This window comes from Pelophylax lessonae (assembly GCF_965119305.1).
Source record: "Pelophylax lessonae genome assembly, chromosome: 4".
In the NCBI taxonomy this organism is placed as follows: Eukaryota; Metazoa; Chordata; class Amphibia; order Anura; family Ranidae; genus Pelophylax; species Pelophylax lessonae.
In genome coordinates, this window is record NC_138771.1 from 7,507,884 (window position 1) to 7,532,949 (window position 25,066).

The window sequence follows — 25,066 nt, forward strand, 5'->3', positions numbered from 1 at the left end:
TTGGGGCAGGTATAGGATTGTGTATATGGGATTGTATGGTTGGGGTGGGTATAGGATTGTGTATAGGGGATTGTACGGTTGGGGCGGGTATAGGATTGTGTATATGGGATTGTATGGCTGGGGCGGGTATAGGATTGTGTATATGGGATTGTATGGTTGGGGTGGGTATAGGATTGTGTATAGGGGATTGTACGGTTGGGGCGGGTATAGGATTGTGTATATGGGATTGTATGGTTGGGGCAGGTATAGGATTGTGTATATGGGATTGTATGGCTGGGGCGGGTATAGGATTGTGTATATGGAATTGTATGGTTGGGGTAGGTATAGGATTGTGTGTAGGGGATTGTATGGTTGGGGCGGGTATAGGATTGTGTATAGGGGATTGTATGGTTGGGGCGGGTATAGGATTGTGTATATGGGATTTTATTGTTGGGGCGGGTATAGAATTGTGTATATGGGATTGTATGGTTGGGGCGGGTATAGGATTGTGTATAGGGGATTGTATGGTTGGGGAGGGTATAGGATTGTGTATATGGGATTGTATGGTTGGGGCGGGTATAGGATTGTGTATAGGCGATTGTATGGGTGGGGCGGGTATAGGATTGTGTATAGGGGATTGTATGGTTGGGGAGGGTATAGGATTGTGTATAGGGGATTGTATGGTTGGGTTTTCAATACTGTTTTTTGTTTTTTTTTGGTTGAACCGGATGGACTTGTGTCTTTTTTCAACCTGATTAACTATGTAACTAAGTATTGGGACATCTGCCTTTACACACACATTATTATTATATTATTATACAGGATTTTATACAGCGCCAACAGTATGTGCAGTGCTTTACAATATAACGGGAGACAATACAATTCAATACAAGAGGGTTAGAAGAGCCCTACAATCTAAGAGGGAGGGGCTGGTGAAACAAAAGGTAGTAACTGTGAGGGATGAACTGATACGGGAAGCAGAAGATTCAGTTGTTAGCCTAACCGCTTCCCGACCACCCGCCGTAGCTGTGGCAGGGTGGCTCTCCTGCGCAAACTGACGTTGGTCTACGTTAGTCGCGCGCGGGAAGCTAGGGGGCGAGCGCGTGCCGCCGCCGGCACGCTCCCGCCCCCACTCAGCAGCGGGGAAACCGATGCAGCGGGTAGGCGGCTCTGATTGCCGCCTGACACCCGCGATCGCTTCCCGCTGAGAGAGAAGGACGGTCGAATGATGTAAACACAGCTGACCGTTCTTCTCCCTGGGATGATCATAGAGATCATGTGATCCTTCTATATAGGATCACAGGTCTCTATAGTCATTTTACAAGCCACGCCCCCCCACAGTTAGAATCACTCCCCTAGGCTCACATTTAACCCATTGATTACCCATAGGGTTAACCCCTTCCCTGCCAGTGTCATTATTACAGTAACATTGCATATTTTTAGCACTGATTACTGTAGTAATGTCACTGGTCCCCCCAAAAGTGTCAAAAATGTCAGTTAGGGGTCTGATCTGTCCGCCGTAATGTCGCAGTCCGCAAAAAATCGCAGATTGCCGCCATTACTAGTAAAAAAAAAAAAAAAACAATAAAAATTACATAAATCGTTCCCGTAGTTAGTAAACGCGATAACTTTTGCGTAAACCAATCAAAATACGCTTATTGCAGTTGTTTTACCAAAAATATGTAGCAGAAAACAAATTGGCCTAAAATGATAAAAAATTTTGAGTTTTTAATTTTTTTGGGGAGAATGTTATATAGCAGAATGTGAAAAATATTGTTTTTTTTTTTTCAAAATTGTCGCTCTTTTTTTGTTTATAGCGCAAAAAATTAAAAATCGCACAGGTGATCAAATACCACCAAAAGAAAGCTCTGTTTGTGGGAAATAAAGGGCATTAATTTTATTTAGGTAAAGCGTTGCACGACCGCGCAATTGTCAGTTAAAGTAACGCAGTGCCGAATCGCAAAATAGGGCCTGGTCATTAAGGGGAAAATCCTTCCGGTCCAGAAGCGGTTAAAGCAGGATAGGTCTACCTGCAGGGCTGGCCCAAGACATTGTGCTGCCTGGGTTCAAGAATTAAATGCCCACTAAAAGGCCCCCACATCCATATTTTTTTTCTATAAATATATAATTTAGAAAATATTATATATACTGTAACATTCTTCCATAGCTCACCACCAGACCGGTCCACCAAACACCCGCTGTCTGTCCTCAGTCCTCCTGTCACTCCTGTGTCTGCCACGGTCCAGGCCCTAGAACAAGGGTCTCCAAACTATGGCCCTCCAGTTGTTCAGGAACTACAATTCCCATCATGCCTAGTGAAGTGCCTTGAAGGCCAAGAGAGTGGAGTTTTTTGAGGAGGAGGGGATGGTCAACAGTATCAAAGGCTGCAGAGAGGTAGAGTTGTACGAGTATGGAGTAGTGGCCATTGGTTTTAGCAGTTAGTAGATCAGTAGTTTGAGTAGGGCAGCTTCAGTGGAGAGTGGTAAGCGAAAGCCGGACTGTAAGGAGACATGAACTTTATTGCCATCCCAGTCTTAGTCTGTAGGGTTCAATATTGAGTTGGCCCACCCTTTGGAGCTATAAAAGCTTCAACTCTTCTGGGAAGGCCGTCCACAAGGTTTAGGAGTGTCTATGGGAATGTTTCACCATTCTTCCAGAAGCGCATTTGTGAGGTCAGGCACTGATGTTGGACAAGAAGGTCTGGCTCGCAATCTCCACTCAAATTCATCCCAAAGGTGTTCTATCGGGTTGAGGTCAGGATAGGTTAGTAGGCCAGTCAAGCTCCTCCACTCCAAACTCGCTTACCCATGTCTTTATGAACCTTGCTTTGTACACTGGTCCCCTGGGAAAAATTTCCATGTAACGTACAATCTCTCTTGCAAAGTGAATCGCCTATTTGCCATTTGTAAATCAACCCCCCGGAAGGTGATTGAGTCCCCCCCCGCATCCGCTGCAGTTCTCATTCAACGCGCATCCCGCACACTTTGTAAACTTGTGTCCTTCAGACACAGCTGATCACAGATCATGGTAAAGGGCCAATCACAGCGTCCCTTTACCACGTGATCAGCTGTGTCCAATCACAGCTGATCACAATGTAAACACACTTGCTAGGTATTGGCATTCCTTTCCTCATGCTGTCACAGTGTGAGGAGAGGAGAGACGGTAGCTGGCAAGTGTAAAAGGGGACATCTACATTGAAAATCAGGGCATTGATCATCAGTGTCCTAAAGATCAGTGCAGCACCAACAGTGCCCATCAGTGCTGCCTAACAGTGCCCATCAGTGCTGCCTACCAGTGCCCATCAGTGCTGCCTAGCAGTGCCCATCAGTGCTGCCTAACAGTGCCCATCAGTGCTGCCTACCAGTGCCCATCAGTGCTGCCTAGCAGTGCCCATCAGTGCTGCTTATCAGTGTCCATCCGTGCCTCCTATTAGTGCCTCATCAGTGGCGCCTCTACAATGCCCATCAGCACAGCCTATCAGTGCCCATCAGTGCTGCTTATCAGTGTCCATCCGTGCCTCCTATTAGTACCTCATCAGTGCCGCCTCTACAATGCCCATCAGTACAGCCTATCAGTGCCCATCAGTGACACGTATCAGTGCCTACCAGTGCTGCCTATCAGTGCCCATCAGTGCCACCTATTAGTGCCCAACAGTGTTGCCTTATCAGTGCCCATCAGTACAGCCTATTAGTGCTGCCTCATCAGTAACCATCAGTGCCACCTCATTAGTGCCCATTAGTACCGCCTCATCAATGCCCATCAGTACAGCCTATCAGTGCCCATCATTGCTGCCTCATCAGTACTGCCTCATCAGTACTGCCTCATCAGTGCCTATCCGTACAGCCAATTAGTGCCCATCAGTACTGCCTCATCAACTCCCATCAATAATGGAGAAAAATTACTTGCTTGCAAAAATTTATAACAGAAAAGAAAAACTTTTTTCATCTTTTTTAGTTTGTTTAGAAAAAAAAAAAAAACGCAGTGTATGAATAAATATCACCAAAAGAAAGCTCTATTTGTGTGGGAAAAAAATGCTAAAAATGTTATACTGATACAGTGTTGCATGACCGCGCAATTGTCATTCAAAGTGTGACAGCGCTAAAAGCTGAAAATTGGCCTGGGCAGGAAGGGGGTGAAAATGGCCGTTAAGCAAGTGGTTAAATCAGCTGCTGAAAGTGCTTAACAAAATCTGAGGATTTATTATCTCTTGAAATCGTACGTGTCACCAGGGGCAGATCCAGAGACTAGTCTAGGGAGGGCACTGTGGTTTTTCACAGGCAATTTGTCGGGGAAATGGCTGGTGTTGGCGCGGCACCATGGTTGATAATGTGTCAGGATGATTGAAGCGCATTATTTCTATTATTACATTGTAATATAAAATTAAATATTTCAACTCCCCATAATGCAGAATCAGTGGGAGCCCCGAGCGTGTCACCTGCCACCAGATGTAGCTTGTCACTTGTCATGTCACCTGCCACCAGATGTAAATTGACACTTGCCACGTCACATATATATATATATATATATATATATATATATATATATATATATATATATATGTATAAATAGATATATACAGTATATACTGTATATACATACACAGACACACACACTCTTATAAATAAATGTAAACAAACATTTAATAATTTATAAAAACATGGATGGTGTCAGTAAAGCAGTGGATGGTGTCAGTAGGGAAGTGAGGCCTGGGTAGCGGGGGGATTTGTGCCGCACTGGGTGATTAGGGTGTGCCCAGACACACCTGGCACACCCCCTGTGCACACCTATGCCAGTGACTGTGTCCCACAGTGAGGGCGGGCAGTGAGAGATAATGTAATCCCTCTACTGCCCATGGTTGCACAGTGAGAGTGGTGCTCTGTCACAAGCTGAAAAGCAGTGATGAGGGTGAGGGTGAGATGCCCGCCCGCTCACTGACCTGCCCACACTCTCACTGGCCCACCCACCCACTCACCTACTTGTCCGCCTGCTCACCTACCTGCTCACTGGCCTGCCCGCCCACTCACCTGCCTGTCCGCCCGCTCACTGGCCTGCCCGCCTGCTCACTGGCTCACCCAGCGGCTCACCTGCCTGCCCGCCCGCTCACTGGTCCACCCACTCACCTGCCTGTCCGTCTGCTCACCTGCCTGCTCACTGGCCTGCCCGCCCACTCACCTGCCTGTCCGTCTGCTCACCTGCCTGCTCACTGGCCTGCCTGCCCACTCACCTGCCTGTCCGCCCGCTCACTGGCCTGCCCGCCTGCTCACTGGTCCACCCACTCACCTGCCTGTCCGCCTGGTCACCTGCCTGCCTGCTCACTGGCCTGCCCGTCCGCTCACCTGCCTGTCCGCCCGCTCACTAGCCCACCCACCCACTCACCCACTCACCTGCCTGCCTGCCTGCCCGCTCTCCTGCCTGTCCGCCCCTCACTGGCTTGACCGCCCACCCACTCACCTGCCTGTCCATCCACTCACCCACCTATCTGCCCACCAGCCGGCCCGCTCACCTGTCTGTCCCCTCACTCACCTGCCTCTCTGGTCGCTCACTGGCCCGCCCGCCCGCCTGCTCACCTGCCTGCCCACTTACCTGCTGGCTGGCTCACTATTTTCCTGGGGGGGCAACAGGGCAATTGGATCTGAATCTGCTCCTGCCTGGCACAGAATGAGGTAACTCCCATGTGCATTCACTTCGGCAAAGGCTACTGGGCTGTTATACCGGACCTCTCATCTCAATAATTTGGGTCACTGGGGTTGATTTACTAAAGGCAAATAGACTTTCACTGTTCACTTTGCCAGGGAATTTTTCCCAGAGCTTAGTGAATAAGGTGAAACTCCGCTGACCTTCATCTTCTATTCCTGTGCCAGCAAAAAAATGATGTTTTTTTTATCCTTTCAGTGATTGGCTAATATTTGCAAAGTGAAATTTCCCCCCATTCACAGAACTAAGAGATAATTCCCTTGCAAAATGAAAATACCCTCAAAAAGTGAACTGCTGATTTGTCTTCTCGGTGACTCCTTTTTCTATTTCCATCTTTTTGTTTCTTTCTTACATTTTCTTAGTGCGGATAATTCCGTCCCTGAGTGGGCAGCCTTTTTTTTTTTTCTCTCCTTTAGTAAATGAAGTCCTGTGAGTGATTCAATCAGCTGGCCTTCATTTAAAGGTTAGGTTGAGGTTAAGAGTCCCATCAAGAGGTCGTATTCAGGTCAGCTGCTTGGAGTTCCCTTCATGGTAACACTTTGTTCTAATTACTTTTTTGGATCTGATACTTTCCTCTCGTATGTTTCTTTACCGTGTGCCAGGACAGGACGCACCCACGAGGACGCGCCGCACAGATTTATTCATCAAATATACCGAACCGCCTCACGTGACGTTTTAAGCAATGCAATCGCTGAGGCTCACATCTCTGAGGCTGGGAACCACTGCTCTACATTAGGCATTGGCTGCCATATTGGAGCCCACATGAAGATTAAGGTTGGGCACCACTGCTCTACATTAAGCCTTGGTTGCCATATTGGAGCTCACTTGAAGACTAAGGTTGGGCACCACTGCTCTACATTAAGCCTTGGCTGCCATATTGGAGCCCACTTGAAGACTGAGGCTGTGAACCACTGCTCTACATTAGGCATTGGGTGCCATATTGGAGCCCACATGAAGACTAAGGATGGGAACCACTGCTGTACATTAAGCCCTGGATTCAATATGGCAGCCAGGGCTTCGTGTTAAGCAGTGGTTCCTTGCCTCAGTCTTCTAATGGGCTCCAATATGGCAGCCAGGGCTTCATGTAAAGCAGTGGTTCTCATCCTCTCTTCTAGTGAGCTCTAACATGTCAGCCAGGTCTTAATGTAGAGAAGTGGTTCCCAGCCTCAGTCTTCAAGCCGGCTCCAATATAGCAGCTAGGACTTATTGTACAGCAGAGGTTCTGAATCAAAGCTGCCATATTGGAGCCCACTTGAAGACTGAGGCTGTGAACCACTGCTCTACATCAGGCATTGGCTGCCATATTGGAGCCCACATGAAGATTAAGGTTGGGAACCACTGCTCTACATTAAGCCTTGGGTGCCATATGGGAGCCCACTTGAAGACTGAGGCTGTGAACCACTGCTCTACATTAGGCATTGGCTGCCATATTGGAGCCCACATGAAGATTAAGGTCGGGAACCACTGCTCTACATTAAGCCCTGAATTCAATATGGCAGCCAGGGCTTCATGTTAAGCAGTAGTTCCTTGCCTCAATCTTCTAATGGGCTCCAATTTGGCAGCCAGGGCTTCATGTAAAGCAGTGGTTCCCAATATGGCAGCCCAGCCTCTCTTCTAGTGAGCTCTAATATGTCAGCCAGGGCTTAATGTAGAGAAGTGGTTCCCAGCCTCAGTCTTCAAGCCGGCTCCAATATAGCAGCTAGGGCTATTGTACAGCAGTGGTTTTGAATCAAAGCTGCCATATTGGAACCCACTTGAAGACTGAGACTGTGAACCACTGCTCTACATTAAGCCCTGGTTGCCATATTGGAGCCCACTTGAAGACTAAGGCTGGGAACCACTTCTCTACATTAAGCCTTGGGTGCCATATTGGAGCCCACTTGAAGACTGAGGCTGGGAACCTCTGCTCTACATTAGGCCTTGGCTGCCATATTGGAGCCCACATGAAGACTGAGGCTGTGAACCACTGCTCTACATAAAGCCCTGGATGCAATATGGCAGTCAGCAGTGGCTACCATCCTCAGTCTTCAAGCACCCCCAACAGTGCATGTTTCCAGAGTTTCCTTCACCTTGCACAGGTGCTTTAAATCAATGTCAGAACACAAATGAAATGGCAATATTTCATTATTGTTGCAGCATTGATGTGAATTCCTCTCGTAATGCTGGACCACACTACTTTTCCTGCTGGGCTGAAGCTGGCACAAAAACCTTCACTGGTGCTTCGCACCTGAGGGAAAAGTAAGTGACCCCCAGGAGGTACGAACAAAGGTCCACACATGTCGTCTGCTGTTTTAGGTGTCGCATTATTTTTTTAAATCTCGTTTTCTTCATGAATTACGAGGAACGTGGCGAAAGCTTCGCCCTCATCAATGCAGGAACCCAGTCTATTGTGAAGGCCTGATGAGTCCTCGTGTGCTTTATGTCATCTGTATTTGCACATAAATATCTTTTTATCACAGCGATGACACAATTTAAAATCAAATTCTGCCTCTTTTTAAACTCCGAAATGTTCTCTTTTATGGACGGAGCGCCGTGATGCGAGAGGAACAGGTGCGGCATAGGAAATATAACATATGGTTATCAAGGATGCTCGCTCCTTGGAGACACCGGTCTATATTTATGAGATGACTAAGCAAGGAAAAGCCAAAAAAAGTACGCACTTCTCTTTTATGTTCTTTACAATTGTTGGGCCTGGCGGGCTTATTCAACGAGGCGATGGCGAGAGCAAAAATGATAATGAGGCAAGCACAAGGAACCTACAGCGACACACCGGACATCGCGGTTACCTAAAGTTACATTCGTTACTTTTGACTACTGCACTTTAGGCCCCTTTTACACTTATGTAACCTAAAAGTTGCGAAATTTTACCACAATTTTGTTGCCACGATTTTGACGCGATTCTCACTGGACTTGAAGCAATGCCTATGTCTTTGGACCTCAAAATGCATTAAAATCAGTCCAAAGTAGTACAGGGACTATTTTGAAGTCGTTGCGACTTTAACCACTTTACGATCGCCGGCCGCAATTGTACTGCGGCAGGCAGCAGCTCCTGCGTGAACCGCCGTAACTATACGTCGGTCGCGCGTAGGAGGCTAGGGGGCGCGCTCCCGCCCCCACTTGTCAGCGGGGAAGCCGATGCAGTGGGCAGGTGGCTCCGATTTCTGTCTGACACCCGCGATCGCTCCCCGCTGAGAGAGAAGGACGGTCGGATGTTGTAAACACAGCTGACCGTTCTTCTCCCTGGAATGATCACAGAGCTCCTGTGTTCCTTCTATATAGGAACACAGGTCCCTGGTAACTAGTTACTTTTTTAATGTTCAATAGTTTTTATTAAAGATTTTACAAAATAACATATAAAAATAAGAAATTGAAACAGCCAACAAGCCAAATAAAAAAGGTTACGGCAACATTGTACAAACATGTCAATAACGTTCAAGAGTGTCCCATACATATGCAAAGCGATCCCAATATAAAACATCTTGTGTCAAATAAATTGGTTCAAAGTAGCGATCGCCAGCACTCCTCACATAACAGAGCAGCATGGGAGAAAATGAACTGTAACGAGACCATCCAAAGCAGTTTGGGTTGTCCCGATCAACTAGTTACTTTTTTAATGATGTAACATAGTTACTAACTCGGTTACTTTTTGTGAGAAGTAACTAGTAACTATAACTAATTACTTTTTTAAGGGACTGTGCCCAACACTGGTGGATAGAGAGTACCTTGAGTGCAGATTCAGCCTGGAATGGGGGTCAGGAGGAGACGAGGAAGAGGGAGGATGGGAGGGGGGCCAAGTTGCTGCACCATGGGCCTCTGGTTTGTACTTGCCCTCCTGGGCCGAAGGTTGCCAGTCAGCCCCTGAAGTCCATTGCAGAGTTTACACTTCATGTGCATCCGACTCTTTATGCCTATTTTTATGTGACAATATTATATACGATGACTGCAGTGATAAAACACCCATGGAAGGTTTTTCCTGACTAAATCATGAAATGCATTTCAAACACCATAAAAGAACCAGCGGCCCAATAAACTGCAGCAGGGCGGCGTTCCTGCAATTCGTGTTCACCATACCTAGTGCAAGCTTTGCCCAAAGGGGGAAGGAAAATCCCGACCCAAAGGATGTGGCATATAAAATGTTGCCTTTCCGGCCCACCGGCACGCATCACCCTACTATAAACCCTCATTTGTAGGCTCTCGAAGTCCTCTGCCTGGCACATACCCTGGGTGGCCCATTCTACCACTGAGCTGTTATAAATCAGCCATAGCGCCTCGCTTAACAGTCTCATAAATCCTTTAACATTCTTTTATTTCTTTTCTTTCTTCTTCTAATCCCTATTTCACTTTATACGTGCCTTCTGTGAATTACACAAACACGCATGTGAAGACATTTATCACAGAAAAACCCGGCTAGCAAAATAATCTTGAGATGAAGAGATCACAATTCCCGTACTTCATGTATCAAGAATTTCAATCTCTGAAAGATTACGTTTGGTGGTGAGAAGTATGGAGTCACAATATGCGTCGCCACAATAACTTCAAAAGGGATAAAGCCTTGGAGATGGGAGGCGTCGCCTCTAAGTGGCTCTTGGCTTTGCCGTGCATCTGCATTCAGCATTGATAATGGAAGGCTTGGCAAGAGCATGCTGGAGACTCAAGTCAAGTCTCATATCCATATATTATCTAAGGCTAAAGGACAGTGTATGTCACGTATCAAACAGGCGTTTGTCAGGACGTTTTTTTGCAGGTGTATGGAGGTAGGCATTGACATCTAACACAAAACACCTGTAATCTGCCAAAAAAGCAGCTCATGCACTTTTTTGAGCTTCAGGCGTTTTGCTTCAGAGGACAAAATGCTCAGGTGTGAACAGCTGTTTGCATTAAGGTAAAAAATACCACCTCACCCCCCCCCTTTACTTACCTGAGCCCTCATTCGATCCAGCACAGTGCACTTCTGCAGCTCTTCTCACCCCTCACTTCCGAGTCTTGCTGGCTTTGCTGGTGCACCGGGAGCCGTTGGCTCCCAGTACTGTCAATCAAAGCCAGTGACAAGGGTGCTGGACACAGCAGCGGGGCTCGGAAGCATGTGCCCCCATAGGAAGTGGCTTCCCATGGAGGCACTGGACAGAGAAGAGGCGCCAGGAGCACCGGCAGAGGACCTGCATTACCCCGGCTTTCTTCATCTACATCCCTGTCCTCTGGCATTGGCTGGACCCCTGAACCTTGGCACAATGGTTTGCCAGAATATAAGATATTAAACTGATGGAGGACCGGATTTCCACCATTAAGTGAACAGAGAAATCACTAAGAAAGAAATGGCACGTGTTCTTCAGAAATGTACAGACTTCCCAGTTCTCAATGACCCGGCCTTCTTCTACAGGAATACATATAAGCGCTTGATACTCATCCATCTAATCAATGCAGCCCAGTTATGCACCCCTGCCCTCTGGCATTAGCCAAGCCCCCAACCTTGGCACAATGGTTTGCCAGAGTACAAGATCCTAAAGGACCTGACCCCATAACCACCATTAAGTGAATAGAAAAATTCCTAAGTAAGAAAGGGCAAGTTGCTACCTGCCCTGACCATGGACTGCCCCAATATTCAGCTGCTGTCTACTGCCTGACCAGCCTCGGTGCTACAGGTACCTTTCCTTGTCTTGCTAAGTCCTGGGGCGTCAGGCCAAGAACTATAGCCTTATGTTTTAAGAACGGAGGCCAACCAACTACCCTTAGGCCTGTTTACCTTTTGAGAACAAAGGCAGAAGAGACATGAGCCAGCTACATCAATGCAGGGGATGGGGGAGTTAACTTTCACTGCCATGACCACCAATGCAGGCGGGATGGGGGGGGGGGGGAGGTGAACTCTCCCTGCTATGGCCACAGGTACCTTTCCTCAGGCCCAGTGCCATCTGGCCAAGAACTATAGCATTCAATTTTAAGACCTGGGGGCAACCAAGTCCTGCTACGCCTGCTTGCCTTATAGGAACAAGGGCCGCTAAAAGCAGAAGAAACACCAGCCAGCTATAGTTCCCAACCTTGGTACTGCAGGTACCTTTCCTGGTCTTGCTAAGTCCCAGTGCCGTCTGGCCAAGAACTATAGCCTTGCATTTTAAGACCTGCGGGCAACAAGGTACCACTAGGCCTGCTTACCTTTTGGAAACGAGGGCTGCTAAAGGCAGAAGAAACATCAGCCAGCTATAGTTCCCTGGTGCTACAAGTACCTTTCCTGGTCTCGCGCAGTCCCAGTGCCATCAGGCCAAGAACTATGGCATTCAATTTTAAGACCTGGGGCAACCAGGTACCACTAGGCCTGCTTGCCTTATAGGAACAATGGCTGCTAAAGGCAGAAGAAACATCAGCCAGCTATAGTTCCCACTTCCCAGGTACTACAGATACCTTTCCTGGTCTCGCTCAGTCCCAGTGCCTTCTAGTCAAGAACTACAGGATTGCATTTTCAGACCTGGGGGAAACCAAGTATCGCTCTCTCTCTCTCTCATCACCCCCTCTCTCTCTCATCCCCCTCTCTCTCATCCCCCTACTCTCTCATCCCCCCTCTCTCTCTCTCTCACCCCCATCTCTCTCACTCATCCCCCTCTCTCTCTCTCTCACCCTCTCTCTCTCTCACCCCCCTCTCTCTCATCCCCCTACTCTCTCATCCCCCCTCTCTCTCACTCACCCCCCTCTCTCTCTTTCACCCCTCCTCTCTCTCTCTCATCCCCTCTCTCTCTCTCTCTCTCTCTCTCTCACCCCCTCTCTCTCTCTCTCTCTCACTCCTCCTCTCTCTCTCTCCCACTCACTCACCCCCCTCTCTCTCTCTCACCACTATCTCTCTCTCTCATCCCCCCTTTCTCACCCCCTCTCTCTCTCTCTTCGATTCCCCCCTCTCTCTCATCCCCCTCTCTCTCTCACCCCCACACTCTCTCTCCCTCCCTCACCCACCCCCTCTCTCTCTCCCTCCCTCACCCCCTCTCTCTCTCATCCCCCTCTCTCTCCCTCCCTCACCCACCCCCTTTCTCTCTCTCACCCCCTCTCTCTCTCTCTCTCTCTCTCTCTCTCACACCTCCTCTCTCTCTCTCACTCACCCCCCCTCTCTCTCTCTCACCCCTATCTCTCTCTCATCCCCCTCTCTCACCCCCACTCTCTCTCTTAGATTCCCCCTCTCTCTCTCATCCCCCTCTCTCTCTCACCCCCACTCTCTCTCTCCCTCCCTCACCCACCCCCTCTCTCTCTCACCCCCCCTCTCTCTCCCTCCCTCACCCACCCCCCCCCCTCTCTCCCACCCCCTCTTACCCCCCCTCTCATGAGATCTCAGGGGTTCATACTGGAACTTGTAGTCCTTCAATTTTGAAGGGGGTTACATCCGTTAAAAAATGAGTGGGAAAAATGTATATGGGGGGGGGGGGGCGCACAATTTTACTCTTGCCTAAGGCAGCACAAAACCAAAATACACCTCTTGCCTGACACACAGATCCAAGACTATAATCTAGAAATCTGCAAAATCTAACTACTGCCTCGCAGCACGCTTTTCCACAATATCACTCGTAAAATCTACCCTTGGCCTTGACATTCCTTCTTAGCCACATAATGTCAGAATTAGGAATCACCTTGTTATTGCCACTTGCCCAGAGCATGTCTGAGAGCGTTTCAATGCAGTTCCTGGCTGAATAGAATGAAAGGAGAGCCATAGAGTACAGTAAGCACGGCATCCTGCTGGGACCCTCATAAAAACCCAACGACAACAAATAAAGGTGAAACTAGGCAATTAGTATAATATAGCGGGAGGGGGGGGGGGTAGTAACCTTTCAAGTCCAGCTCTGGAAACGCCCTTGTGGGAAGCACTTGCCTTTAATGGAAACTTCAAACAATGGTGGCCTATTGAGGGATCTGACCCAGCCCTGGGAATGTTTAACATCTGAAACACAGACCCCAGGCTGGTGTACGGTGGGTTCTGTGGGCCGGAGCGGCCTGGTTTTTGTCTCCATCAGGAGGAAGAGGGGGGTGGAACTGGCAGAATGTGTTTAATATCACGCCACAAGGCCTCCATGTCTTCTACAGCGATGAGGCCTGTAAAAGAGTATCAGGCTTATTGGACATGAAGGCTCCGCTCTAATCGATGTAGTAATGCAAATTTGTAATTAGTATGAGATGTAACTGGTAAGAAAAAAGTTGTAGTAAATTTGTCCAATTTTTATTTCACTAAGTAGCTAAAGTGGACTTTCACCCTCTATATCAGGGGTGTCCAAACTATGGCCCTCCAGCTGTTCAGGAACTACAATTCCCATCATGTCTGGTTATGTCTGTGAATGTCAGAGATTTACAATGCCTCATGGGAATTGTAGTTCCTGAACAGCTGGAGGGCCATAGTTTGGACACCCCTGCTCTATGTGAACCTTCTCCTCTTCATCAATCGGGCATTTTCTTTATATACTGCAGCCCGCCCATCAATGCATGTCATTCGCCTAGACCAGTGGTCCCCAAACTGTGGCTTGGGGGCCAGTTGCTGCCCTTTGCTTGTTTTTATGTGGCCCTTGGGGCATATTTCATCCACTCACACCAATGAAGGGGCACAATTCCTCCCAATGACTCCAACAATGGGGCACAATTTCTACCAATGACCCCATTGATGGGGCACAGTTCCTTCCAATGACCCCATTGATGGGGCACAGTTCCTTCCAATGACCCCATTGATGGGGCACAGTTCCTTCCAATGACCCCATTGATGGGGCACCGTTCCTTCCAATGACACCATTGATGGGGCACAGTTCCTCTCACTGACACCAAAGATGGGGCATTGTTTACTCCCACTGATGCTTTTTATGTGGCCCTGGGGGCATATTTCATCCACTCACACCAATGAAGGGGCACAATTCCTCCCAATGACTCCAACAATGGGGCACAATTTCTACCAATGACCCCATTGATGGGGCACACTTCCTTCCAATGACCCCATTGATGGGGGACAGTTCCTTCCAATGACCCCATTGATGGGACACAGTTCCTTCCAATGACACCATTGATGGGACACAGTTCCTTCCAATGACACCATTGATGGGGCACAGTTCCTCTCACTGACACCAAAGTTGGGGCATTGTTTACTCCCACTGATGCTTTTTATGTGGCCCTTGGGGCATATTTCATCCACTCATACCAATGAAGGGGCACAATTCCTCCCAATGACTCCAACAATGGGGCACAATTTCTACCAATGACCCCATTGATGGGGCACACTTCCTTCCAATGACCCCATTGATGGGGGACAGTTCCTTCCAATGACCCCATTGATGGGACACAGTTCCTTCCAATGACACCATTGATGGGGCACAGTTCCTCTCACTGACACCAAAGATGGGGCATTGTTTACTCCCACTGATGCTTTTTATCTGGCCCTTGGGGCATATTTCATCCACTCACACCAATGAAGGGGCACAGTTCCTCCCAATGACTCCAAGAAATGGGTCACAATTTCTACCAATGACTCCATTGATGGGGCACAGTTCCTTCCAATGACACCATTGATGGGGCACAGTTCCTCTTACTGACACCAAAGATGGGGCATTGTTTACTCCCACTGATGCTTTTTATCTGGCCCTTGGGGCATATTTCATCCACTCACACCAATGAAGGGGCACAGTTCCTCCCAATGACTCCAAGAAATGGGTCACAATTTCTACCAATGACTCCATTGATGGGGCACAGTTCCTTCCAATGACACAATTGATGGGGCACAGTTCCTCTTACTGACACCAAAGATGGGGCATTGTTTACTCCCACTGATGCTTTTTATGTGGCCCTGGGGGCATATTTCATCCACTCACACCAATGAAGGGGCACAATTCCTCCCAATGACTCCAACAATGGGGCACAATTTCTACGAATGACCCCATTGATGGGCACAGTTCCTCTCACTGACACCAAAGATGGGGCATTGTTTACTCCCACTGATGCTTTTTATCTGGCCCTTGGGGCATATTTCATCCACTCACACCAATGAAGGGGCACAGTTCCTCCCAATGACTCCAAGAAATGGGTCACAATTTCTACCAATGACTCCATTGATGGGGCACAGTTCCTTCCAATGACACCATTGATGGGGCACAGTTCCTCTCACTGACACCAAAGTTGGGGCATTGTTTACTCCCACTGATGCTTTTTTTCTGGCCCTTGAGGCATATTTCATCCACTCATACCAATGAAGGGGCACAGTTCCCCCCAATGACTCCAACAATGGGGCACAATTTCTACCAATGACACCATTGATGGGGCATGGTTCCTTCCAATGACACCATTGATGGGGCACAGTTCCTCTTATTGACACCAAAGATGGGGCATTGTTTACTCCCACTGATGCTTTTTTTCTGGCCCTTGGGGCATATTTCATCCACTCATACCAATGAAGGGGCACAATTCCTCCCAATGACTCCAACAATGGGTCACAATTTGTACCAATAACCCCATTGATGGGGCACAGTTCCTTCCAATGACATCATTGATGGGGTACAGTTCCTCTCACTGACACCAAAGATGGGGCATTGTTTACTCCCACTGATGCTTTTTATCTGGCCCTTGGGGCATATTTCATCCACTCACACCAATGAAGGGGCACAATTCCTCCCAATGACTCCAAGAAATGGGGCACAATTTCTACCAATGACCCCATTGATGGGGCACAGTTCCTTCCAATGACCCCATTGATGGGGCACAGTTCCTTCCAATGACCCCATTGATGGGGCACAGTTCCTTCCAATGACCCCATTGATGGGGCACCGTTCCTTCCAATGACACCATTGATGGGGCACAGTTCCTCTCACTGACACCAAAGATGGGGCATTGTTTACTCTCAATGATGCCATGACATCTTCTACTCCTGATGGTCCCAGCCCGGCCCCCCTACAATCTGAAGCACAGTAGACTGGCCCTTTGTTTATAAAGTTTGGAGAACCCTGGCCTAGACAAAGGACGTGCATAGTGCTCGCTTGGCCTCCTGGTATATGTGACATCACATATCCCAGGAGGCCTTTAGTCATTCATTCAGATGTAGGGAAGTCATTGCGAGGCCCCACTGGCTGAATCCGGAAGAGCCGGCGGGGTCTCTGGATGATGTCACAAGTAAGATGGTGGCACGGGATCCAGAGGTAACAGAAGGATGTCACTGGATTTGGTTGCCAGGTGAGTATACAAGCTGTGCCTACAATACCACCAGGTAAGCATGGGCAGAGTAAAAGAAGATGGGGGGGGGGTATGCTAAAGGTCCTCTTTAAAGCCCATCTCTGGGGACCAGAAAAAGCAGTTTTGCTTACCAGATCTCTCGCTCCCTGGTAGCCAGTGATCACCTCTACTCCCTTTACGCTATGGCTTTGGGATGCCCCTCATGTCTTTCCATCCATTGCCCTGCATTGTACTTGATGACGTCAGAGGACCTGCGACCACTGGAACATAGAGGAGAGGAGGCTGCGGGGACTGGTCTAGAAGAGCTGAGGGAGCCTGTCATTGGTTGGGGAAAAAGTGCTTTTTATGGTACCCTGTCCCTAAGACGAGCATTTAACCCTTGCAGTGCAGGGGGCAGCCCCATTACAAGGGAGATTTTCTTTCCTTTTCCCAGAGATGGATTATAACTATGTAGCGAAACAGAAGTAAAAGATAGGAGAAAAATACAATGGCAACTTTTTTTCACCTGTAAGATTTCAAACTTTCACTGCCATGACCACCAATGCAGGGGGTTTGGGGTGAAATCCCACTGCCATGGCTGACAATACATGAGGGGGTGGTGGTGACTATTGCTGCCATGACCACCAATGCAGGGGTGGGGGCTGAACTCTCACTGCCATTGCTGACAATACAGGGGGGGCGGTGACTTTTTCTGCCATGACTACTAATGCAGGGAGGTGGGGGTGAACTTGTACCGCCATGGCCACCAATGCAGGGGGTGGGGGTGAAAACTCTCTGCCATAACCACCAATACAGGGGGGGGGGGGTAACTTTCACTGCCATGGCCAACAATACGGGGGGGTGACTTTCGCTGCCATGACTAACAATGCAGGGAGGTGGGGGGTTAACTCTCACTGCCCCAACCACCAATGCAGGGGGCATGGGGGGGGGGTGTTGAACTCTCACTGCCATGACCACAAATGCAGGGGGTGGGGGTGAACTGTCACTGCCATAACCACCAATGCAGGGGTGGGGATGGGGGGGGGTGAACTGTCACTGTCATGACCACCAATGCAGGGGGTGAACTCACCAATACAGGGGGGGGGGTAATTTTCACTGCCATGACTACCAATGCAGGGGGGTAAACTCTCACTGCCATTGTCACAAATGCAGGGGGGGGGGTTAACTTTTTCTGCCATGACTATCAATGCAAGGGGTGGGGGTGAACTGTCACTGCCATAACCACCAATGCAGGGGGGAATGGGGGGGTGAACTGTCACTGCCATGACCACCAATGCAGGGGGGGTGAACTCTTGCTGCCATAGCCACCAATGCAGGGGGGGTTAACTTTTACTGCCATGACCACCAATGCAGGGGGTGGGGGTGATCTGTCACTGCCATAACCACCACTGCAGGGGGGAATGAGGGGTAAACTCACACTGCCATTGTCACAAATGCAGGGGGGTTAACTTTTTCTGCCATGACTATCAATGCAGGGGGGTGGGGTGAACTGTTACTGCCATGACTACCAATGCAGGGGGGATGGGGGGGGGGGGTGAACTCTCACTGCCATGACCACCAATAGGGGGGGGGGGGGTGAAGGTTATATTTTACTGCCACTGACCACCATAGCAGGCAGTGGGGGGGATAAAGGTTTACTACCAGTAATGGGGGGAGGTAAAAGTATTGACAACAATGCTGGGGGCAATTATTGTAATTACTTATACAAAGTAATTTTACTCACTGACACCAATGTCCAAAAAGTAAATAAGGATTGACTGGAGATTATTATTTTTTTTTTCAGTTGTAACCCAAGTTGGAGGGTCAGGTGTTGGATTTTTCGCCTCTTCAGCTGACGAAGCCGAAAGCCATCGGGACATCGGCACAGGTGGGGGGGAATTACACATGCATGGCAAAACACACGTTCAGGTTTTTTTTTACAGAGGTTAGCCTAAAGAACACATTTTAGCCCCCCCGGGCCGAATTTCGAATTACAGGTGAAGAGAGGGGCTAATGTAGTATTGCTTAAAATACCTGTGAGAACATCACCCCAAGCCTAAGGGAAGACTTTGGGCTTCCCTCCAGATTGGGTCCAAGTGACAATCTAACCACAAGCAATTTTTGACTTCCTTGTGTAAGCAAAGGGGCCAAAATCAGTCTGGTGAGTTGGGGGTAATTTCTTTTTGGTGTTGGCACAGTGGAATTGGAGCAGATTGTTATTATATTGAAGAAACCCATGGACTATCTAACACTTTCTATGGGACAGTATGTCGGACATGCGTTGTGCTTTCCTTTTTTTTGAAGATTTATGCCTTTATTTGTTCATAATTGTGAGCGATGTTTGATTTCTTTTTAGTTTCATAAATATAAACTGATAAAAACACAAAAATAAGAGACAGCGATTAGGGCTCATTCAGACCACCGGTGTTGAAACTGAGTTCCCCCAATGCAGTCCGTAAACAACGACAAGGAAAATTGCCCTATTTCCTATGGCAGGGGTGGGGAACCTACGGCCCACGAAGCCATCTGATACGGCCCTGCCATTGGGCTGCCTCCTGAGGGGAAGGGGAGGGGGAGCGCCTCCTGATTACACACAGACCGGGTTCCTCTGCTTACCCAGCGTGGCCGCTGTCATACAAAGTCACGCCTCCTACCTATGATAGACAGCACAGTGGTGACGTCTATCATAGGAGTCGGTCCAGGAGGCGTGACTTCATATGAGAGCGCCCGCACCGGGTAAGTAGAAGAACCCGTTCTGTGTGTAATCAGGAGGCGCTCTAATCCCCATGCGCTCTGCATTGATGGGGGGCACTAATCACTCTGTATTGATGGGGGCGCTAATCATTCTGCATTGATGGGGGGCACTAATCACTCTGCATTGATGGGGGCGCTAATCATTCTGCATTGAGGGGCGCGCTAATCACTCTGCATTGATGGGGGCACTAATCACTCTGCATTGATGGGGGGCACTAATCACTCTGCATTGATGGGGGGCACTAATCACTCTGCATTGATGGGGGGGCACTAATCACTCTGCATTGATGGGGGGCACTAATCACTCTGCATTGATGGGGGCGCTAATCATTCTGCATTGATGGGGTGCACTAATCACTCTGCATTGATGGGGGCACTAATCACTCTGCATTTATTGGGGCACTAATCACTCTGCATTGATGGGGGGCACTAATCGCTCTGCATTGATTGGGGCACTAATCACTCTGCATTGATTGGGGCACTAATCACTCTACATTAATGGGGGTACTCATCACTCTGCATTGATAGTGGCACTAATCACTCTGCATTGATGGGGGGCACTAATCACTATGCATTGATGGGGGGCACTAATCACTCTGCATTGATGGGGGGCACTAATCACTCTGCATTGATGGGGGCACTAATCACTCTGCATTGATTGGGGCACTAATCACTCTGCATTAATGGAGGCACTAATCACTCTGCATTAATGGGGGCACTCATCACTCTGCATTGATGGGGGCACTAATCACTCTGCATTAATGGGGGCACTCATCGCTCTGCATTGATAGTGGCACTAATTACTCTGCATTGATGGGGGTCACTAATCACTCTGCATTAAGGGGGGCAAACCTGGAAAACCAGTTGCGAGTAGCAACATCATCAATACCAGCTAACATCACACACCTCACCAAAGAGAAGCAGTTGCAGCCATTACATTAGGGGTGAGTTAATAAAATGTTTGACCAAATATAACAGGCACATTTTTTAGTTGATCATTTTGTACAGCCCCCAAATGATTTTAAAAATACCCAAATGGCCCTCGGCAGAAAAAAGGTTCCCCACCCCTGTCCTATGGTGTCAGTGGTAGGCACTAAAAAAAAAAAAAATAATAGGGCAAGTCGCATTTTTATAAAGCACGTTGTGATGCGCTCTAATTTGTTGCAGCAAATGGTTGAAAGGTTGGAAGTAAAAAAAAAAAAAAAAAGTTCCAAAAACAAACCCATTAAAAACACATTTCAGTGCAGTGCAATGTAAAACCATATGGCGGTGAAGGCGCGGTGTGCACCATGGGGTGAATGAGCCCTTATTGTGCTTTCTCTCCAGGGTCGCAGTGGTCAGTAAACCCCTGTGATGTGACAGGGACCTGACAGTTGAGTTTACAAAAAAGAGGGCGAGTAAATAAAGGCAGCGAAGGGTTAGCTGAGGATCTGTACACAGAAGGTTAGAGGGTACAAGAAGAGAGGCCAAGGTTTGAATTACACTCAGAGAGCTTAGTTGAGTGACAAGGTATTTGGAGGTGAAACCACTTGGCCTCCCCTGAAGGAATTGGATAGGGACATGACAAGCCCGCAGAGTGTCAGGTCCCCAGGAAAAAGCCTCCTCCCGCACATTCCTGTCACCGGATCAGGCCATGAGCAGGAACAAGATCAGAGTCCCTCACACCTCACTGTCATCAGTACAGGGCCCTGGAGAGGCTGCTGACAGCCTGAGTGCTGCAGGGATTCCCCAATCCATGTCCACCATGGCTGCACACTTGAGGTTGTTGTATCGGGACAAGTACCGATCCTTACACACCCCAACACCTCAGGCTACTGTGTAGAGTTTCATCTTTTATCACCAGCTTATTCCTGGTTTCCTAAGAGAAGGTAAAGGAAATACAAAGTCCCAAAGCCACAGAAATGGTTATACGATCTGATTTCCGAAAAGCCTGGTGTTACAGACGACTATAGAGAGGGAGACTTTCGCGGTCAGGGGTCAGGCTCAGAGACCAGTAGCTATAGCAGGAGAGAGGCTCCCAACAACCAGTTGGATAAGTGTATAAGCAGGTCACCCTGGCAGATGATGCTGGATCAGCCGAGGTGTGGGGTCTTAGCACTAACTGGTATTCACTAGAGATCCTGATAGTGAGTTTTTCTGTGTGTTAGTAGCAAGTCATGGTCCTCAGGATTACCCCACCAGGAGGAGAGCAAGCCGGGGTCCAGTAGCAGATATATCAGGTACAGAACAAGCAGAAGCGTAGTCAGTAAACAAGCCAAAGGACAGTTGCAGTGGTTGCAGGTTGGGATCAAGTGGAAGTGTAGTTGGAGAATAAGCCAAGGGTGGTAACAAGTGATTGCAGGTAGGGATCAAGTGGAAGCATAGTGGAGGAAGAATCCGAAGGTCAGTACCAAGTGGTCACAGGTTGGAATCAAGCGGATGCATAGTGGAGGAACAAGCCGAAGGTCAGTACCAAGTGGTCACAGGTTGGGATCAAGCGGATGCATAGTGGAGGAACAAGCCGAAGGTCAGTACCAAGTGGTCACAGGTTGGGATCAAGCGGAAGCATAATGGAGGAATAAGCCAAGGTTGGTAACAAGTGGTCTAAGGTTGGGATCAAGTGGAAGTGTAGTCGAGAAATAAGCCAACGGTGGTAACAAGTGATTGCAGGTAGGGATCAAGTGGAAGCATAGTGGAAGAAGAAGCCGAAGGTCAGTACCAAGTGGTCACAGGTTGGGATCAAGCGGATGCATAGTGGAGGAACAAGCCGAAGGTCAGTACCAAGTGGTCACAGGTTGACCAAGTGGTCACAGGATCAAGCGGAAGCATAATGGAGGAATAAGCCAAGGTTGGTAACACGTGGTCGTAGGTTGGGATCAAGTGGAAGTGTAGTTGATGAATAAGCCAAGGTCGGTAACAAGTGGTTGTAGGTTGGGATCAAGTGGAAGTGTAGTAGAGGAATAAGCCAAGGTCGGTAACAAGTGGTTGTAGATTGGGATCAAGTGGAAGTGTAGTCGAGGAATACGCCAATGTTGGTAACAAGTGGTTGTAGGTTGGGATCAAGTGGAAGTGTAGTTGTAGTTGAGGAATGCGCCAAGGTCGGTAACAAGTGGTTGTAGGTTGGGATCAAGTGGAAGTGTAGTCAAGGAATACGCCAATGTTGGTAACAAGTGGTTGAAGGTAGGGATCAAGCAGAAGCATAGTCGAGGAACAAGCCAAAAGTCAGACGTCAGCAGGAGTGACAAGAGCGAGATATTGACTGGAAAAAGCACAATAATCTGGTAAACAGGAAGTGCAAAGGCATGGCTTAAATAGGAAGTTCATAGGAGGAGCAAAGAGTTCAAGTTTCACCAGAAACAGGAGACAAGGCAGGATTGTCCAAACGATCAGATAGGGAGCTGTCCAGTATCTCAGGTGACTCAGCAAGAAGAGACATCGCCAGTCACAGCAGAGGTTGCAGGTTCAGATCCGGGTCCTGACAGAGATCTTCCTGCTTGGTCCCATTCATGACACTCAAATTCCATAGAAACTGGCCAACTGGATCCGCAGAGACCTGAACCCCACCTTGGCCCATCAGACATGATATGTTAGATGGTTGTCCAAGAGCTCACAGCTTATATCAAATCTTTTGCCCCTACAAAGAACATAGGCAATAGTTACCTCTCCCAATGCTGACCCCACCGACCTTCACTGTATTGGAGAGAAACTGCTGTTTGAAGAATCTTCATCATCTAATACTAGTGGTGAGCCAAACTGGCCTGGTTTGAGCAGGGTTCAGTGAATGTCGGATGCCGAACCTGCAACCCACTGAAATCAATAGGTAGCCCATTTTTTGGGCTAGTAGGCAAGGGGGTATAAAAAAAAATAGCAATGGGGAGGGGAAAATGAATGTTCCCTCTCAAAATCCATACCAAACCCTTAATTCAAGCATATATCCTGGCTGGCTAGGAAAGAGGGGGAAAAGCATATGCCCCTTCCTTTCTCAACCAAACTATGGCACATGCCCCCAATATGGGGGTCCCTCCAGCAAAGCACATGTCGATGACGACAAGAGTCTCTTTCCCACAACCCTGGCTGGTGGTTGTGGGGGTCTGTGGGGAGTTTATTGAAATCTTGAAGCCCTAACACCCTAAACATTTTGACGAACATTCAAACACTGAGCTCATCCCTATCTAACACTTCCAAGAGTGTTGATTTTTTGGACTCCCTCTGCATTCAGTGGTTCTTCCTACCGGCCCTACAGACATGTGTGTATATTCCTCTTTCAAACCATACTGGAATGTGATTAGAAGGGTGCAGATCGAATCCCAACTGGTCACAGAGTACAACATGGATGAAATTTGTTGCCAGCATAGCAACAGGGGGGTAAGATGGGCTTGTAAATGGCTATAAATGGGTGCCAAAAGCACATGTACCTGCCCCGCTCCTCTCCTCTGGCCCTCCTGCTGAGGCCTTAACCCTCTTGTGCCACTCCATGCCAGAGGTCTCCTCCCGACATTCCTGGCTGTCAACCTTTATATTTCCAAAGGAAGGAATGTCAAAACAATGATAGAGTTGCTGCACTTGAGGAATATGGCACAAAGGGTCACATCACATCGACATACTATCCGGGGTCACTTGACAGTACCTTACCCATCACATTTGGTGGACGGTCTGCAGTAAGCATCATGAAAGCACTTCCAGTTAGCTATCTTCTCTTAAGCAGTCTCTTTCCACCCGGGGTCATTAGTACTCACTGGGATAGGATCTCTGCAGTCACCTCCTCCATGGCTGCACCTCTCCCAGGACCCTCCAGGGGAATACCCTCACTCAGGGGCTGACTGGCAACTTTCAGCCCAGGGGGCAAGTACAAACCAGAGGCCCATGGTGCTTCTTCCCATTCTCCCTCTTCCTGGCCTCCTCCTGATGCCCAATCCAGGCTAAAGCTCCGCACCAGGTACTCTCTACTCACTGGCCGAATCCAGATTCCTGACCTAGCCACCAGGGTGGAGCTGGGACAGCTTGGTCGGGGGTGACCAGGGGAGGAGAGTCTCCAGTGGGGCAGGGAACTGGCCTCAGCTCAGACACAGTTTACACCATCTATGTTAGGGTGGGAGGCCTGCGCTCTGTTCTTGTCATCATCCCGCACTCAGTAGGTCAGTGGTGGGGACTTTTTACTTCTCTTCACCAGGAATCCTTTAGCCATGTCTGTGGAAGAAGCAGTGCAGCCTTTTTATGGGGCAGCAGAGCAGCCCGGGTGGCAAGTGCCCCCCTGCCTACTGGCTCAGTCCTCCCCTGCCCTCACTCCATGGATCTCCAGGGAACTTTTGGCCTGGCCTAAAAGGCCTTTTGCAACCCGCCCTAGCCCCCAGCTTCATAAAGCTCAGGAAGTCTACAGCCGACTCTTCTGGGTGCGGCCTGTCCAGGGCCACCACTGGCTAGCTACATCCGCCTGATGGTGGGGTCTCTGGCTCCTATGCCCCAACTGCACTAGAGTTTCCATGTGGGTATCGACTCACCCATGACATCACTACAGGAG